The sequence below is a fragment of the Jatropha curcas genome, chromosome 3 (genome assembly GCF_041381405.1).
Source record: "Jatropha curcas cultivar XTBG-Jc1 chromosome 3, XTBG_Jcur_1.0, whole genome shotgun sequence".
Taxonomy (NCBI): Eukaryota; Viridiplantae; Streptophyta; class Magnoliopsida; order Malpighiales; family Euphorbiaceae; genus Jatropha; species Jatropha curcas.
In genome coordinates, this window is record NC_143153.1 from 20827725 (window position 1) to 20831950 (window position 4226).

General features: G+C 38.1%; 1 non-coding gene across 1 annotated transcript; it reads right to left on the reverse strand.

The window, feature by feature from the left end:
• Window positions 1-795: 795 nt before the first annotated feature.
• On the reverse strand, window positions 796-901 carry LOC149497683 (small nucleolar RNA R71). The gene has a single exon (XR_016320304.1). It is a non-coding gene; the product is annotated as a small nucleolar RNA R71 (small nucleolar RNA).
• Window positions 902-4226: the final 3325 nt, after the last annotated feature.

Genomic DNA, 4226 nt, shown 5'->3' on the forward strand with positions numbered 1-4226 from the left:
ATCGTCGTCTAAATAATAATAGGTTAACATAATTTTGGTAATTGATAAACAATCCCTGTGGATACAATACTTTCTTACTCTATATTACTTGTTGCGATTTCGTACACTTGCGAAGATCGCTGTCAAGTTTTTGGCGCCGTTGCCGGGGATTGGCGTATCAATATCAATACAAATTACCCTGTTATTAATTCAGACACTCTTCCGTTTTTATTTAATTTTCTTTTAAGTACTGTTCCAGGTTGTTTTATGCAAAGGAGATCAAGGAAAACTGAACCTCTAATCTTTGATCCGGAAATTGAACGAACTCTTCGAAGGCATAACGCTGCCAGAAAAGCAAGAGAAAGAAAACTCGAACAAGAAGCAGACATGGCCAACGAAAACGAAAGCATAAATGAGAACATAGTCGGACCACCACTTCAACATCCGGTCCGTACCTTAAGGGATTATACAACACCTAATCTGAATGGGACAACCTCAAGTATTACAAGACCTAGGGTAGAAGCTAATAACTTTGAGATTAAACCTGCAATCATCCAAATGCTCTCTACCTCGATCCAATATGGGGGCTTGCCTAGTGAAGATCCTAATGCTCACATCACCAATTTTTTGGAAATTTGTGACACATTCAAGCAAAATGGTGTTTCTGAAGATGCAATCAAGTTAAGACTTTTTCCATTTACTCTTAGGGATAAAGCAAGATCCTGGTTACAATCGTGTCCAGCTGGAAGTTTCACCACATGGGATGAATTAGCTCAAAAATTCTTAGCTAAATTCTTCCCATCCTCAAAAACCACCAAGTTGCGAAATGAGATAATGACATTTGCTCATCATGATCAAGAGAGCTTGTATGAAGCTTGGGAAAGATTCAAGGACTTGTTAAGAAAGTGCCCACATCACAGTTTGCCCAAGTGGTTACAGGTACAAACTTTCTATAATGCATTATCTCCTAACATCAAAATTACATTAGATGCAGCTGCAGGTGGATCCTTTGAAAAGAAAGGAATTGATGAAGCATATGAGTTGATAGAGGAAATGGCAAGCAATAGCCATTACCAAAACAATATCGAAAGGAGAAGGACTGCAGGAGTCTATGAAATAGACGCCATTACAGCACTTAATGCCAAGGTAGATAACATGGTAAGGAAATTGGACATGTTAACTACTAATCCTGTAAATTCTGTTATGCAAATTTGTGATAGGTGCAATGGACAACATGGAATTGGGGAATGTATCATGGACTCTTTAAATCCACAAACTTTGGAGCAAGTGAACTTTGTGATGAATCAAGGAAGAAAGAATTACCCTTACTCAAATTCATATGATAACAGGTTAAGGAATCATCCTAATCTATCTTATGGTAATCCTAACAATGCCTTGAATGCACCACCAGGTTTCCACCCTCCAGAAAAGAAATCTCATGATGACCTCCTCACTGCTCTCTCCAAATCACACATGGAATTCATGAATGAAACTAGAGAGAACCATAAAATCCAGCAGGCTGCAATAAGAAATTTGGAAATTCAACTAGGGCAGTTTGCTAACATGATGGCATCTCGACCTCAAGGTACGTTACCTAGCAATACTGAAAAGAATCCAAAAGAACAAGTGCAGGCTATTACCTTGAGAAGCGGCAAACAATTAGATGAACCACCAAGGAAAGAAAAAGAAGAAAAAGAACAAACAAGGGTACCTATCATTGACTTAGAGGAAAAAGAAAAGGTAAAACCATATGTTCCCCCTGTACCCTTTCCACAAAGATTAAAGAAAGCACAAGATGACAAGAGCTTCCTTAAGTTCCTGGATGTGTTCAAGAAGCTTCAAATCAATATCCCTTTTGCTGAAGCTCTTGCTCAAATGCCTAGCTATGCTAAATTCCTAAAAGATATCTTGAGCAAGAAGCGAAAAATTGATGATCAAGAAACGGTAATGTTAACCGAGGAGTGCAGTGCGATTATCCAAAACAAACTGCCTCCAAAGTTAAAAGATCCAGGAAGTTTTTCTATCCCTTGTAACATTGGTAATCTTGACTTTGAAAAAGCTTTGGCAGATTTAGGTGCTAGCATCAATCTTATGTCCTATGAAGTTTTTAAAATGCTAGGTATGGGAGAACTCAAGCCAACAAGGATGTCTTTGCAACTAGCAGATCGTTCAATTAAATATCCTAGAGGAATTGTAGAAGACGTGCTAGTAAAGGTAGGTACATTCATTTTTCCTGTTGATTTTGTTATTCTTGACATTGACGAAGACAGGGAAGGATCTCTAATCCTGGGACGACCTTTTCTTGCAACTGCAAGAGCATTAATTGATGTTTACGAGGGTAAGTTGACTCTAAGAGTTGGACAGGAAGAGATTGTGTTTGATGTACTTAAATCTTGTAAACTTCCTATGGATCATGGAGACTGTTTTAGAATTGATGTTGTTGATGAATGTGTGAAGACCACCTTGCATGTTGAAAATAACATTAATGAATCAAGCATCTTGAATGAAAAAGAAAAGGAATCACCTAAGCATGAACTGAAACAACTTCCACCTCATTTAAAACATGCATTCTTAGGAGAGAATCATTCTTTTCCTGTTATTATTTCTTCTCACCTAACGCTTGATCAAGAGGAAAGGTTGTTACAGGTTCTACGAAGGCACAAGAAAGCATTAGGGTGGTCTATCTCGGATCTACAAGGAATAAGCCCAAGTGTGTGCATGCACAAAATCTTGATGGAAGAAGACTACAAACCTTCAATTGAACATCAAAGGCGATTGAATCCTAACATGAAGGAGGTAGTAAAGGCTGAAATCATTAAACTCCTAGATGCCGGTATCATTTATCTGATTTCAGACAGTAATTGGGTGAGTCCTGTCCAAGTTGTTCCAAAGAAGGGAGGTATGACTGTTATTTCTAATGAAAATAATGAATTAATCCCCACGAGAACAGTCACAGGTTGGCGTGTGTGCATAGACTATAGAAAACTAAATAAAGCAACACGCAAAGACCATTTTCCCCTTCCCTTTATTGATCAAATGCTTGAAAGACTTGCAGGTTATCCTTTCTATTGTTTCCTAGATGGCTACTCAGGGTACTTCCAAATACCTATAGCTCCTGAAGATCAAGAGAAAACCACATTCACCTGTCCTTATGGCACTTTTGCCTACAGGAGAATGCCCTTTGGGCTATGCAATGCCCCTGCAACCTTTCAAAGGTGCATGATGTCCATCTTTTCTGATATGGTGGAAAAATTTATTGAGATATTCATGGATGACTTTTCTGTGTTTGGTTCTTCCTTCGATGCATGTCTTCATAATTTATCTCTAGTAATGCAACGATGTGAAGATACTAACCTTGTGTTAAATTGGGAAAAATGTCACTTCATGGTTAGTGAAGGTATTGTCTTAGGGCATAAAATCTCTCAAAAAGGAATTGAAGTAGACAAGGCAAAAATTGAGGTAATTGAGAAACTACCTCCTCCTAACACAGTGAAAGGTATAAGGAGTTTTCTTGGGCATGCAGGGTTTTACAGGAGATTCATAAAAGACTTCTCCAAAATCACTAAACCTCTTTGCAATTTGTTAGTTAAAGATGTTACATTTGATTTTGACAAAGAATGTTTAGATGCTTTTAACAGGTTGAAGAAGGAGTTAATCTCAGCCCCGATCATCACTACACCAGATTGGACTTTACCTTTCGAGCTTATGTGTGATGCTAGTGATCATGCTGTAGGAGCTGTTCTTGGACAAAGAAAAGACAAGAAGTTGCATGTTATTTACTATGCAAGTCGCACATTGAATGATGCGCAATTAAACTATGCAACCACGGAAAAAGAATTATTGGCTATTGTTTTTGCTTTTGACAAATTCAGGGCATATCTCATTGGAGCTAAAACAATCGTCTACACAGATCACTCCGCCATCAAATACTTGCTGGAAAAGAAAGATGCAAAGCCGAGACTCATTCGTTGGGTACTTCTATTGCAAGAGTTTGACCTAGAAATTCGCGATAAAAATGGGACCGAGAACCTCGTTGCTGACCATCTTTCCAGGCTTGAATTGGGGGAGGAAGATACAAGTGAGCTACAAATCAATGAAAGTTTTCCTCATGAGCAACTTCTTCTAGTAGCAAATGCTCAAACCCCCTGGTACGCTGACATAGTCAATTATCTTGTTTGCAAAATTCCTCCTCCCAATTTTTCTTATCAACAAAGAAAAAAATTTTTTCATGATATCAAATTCTACTA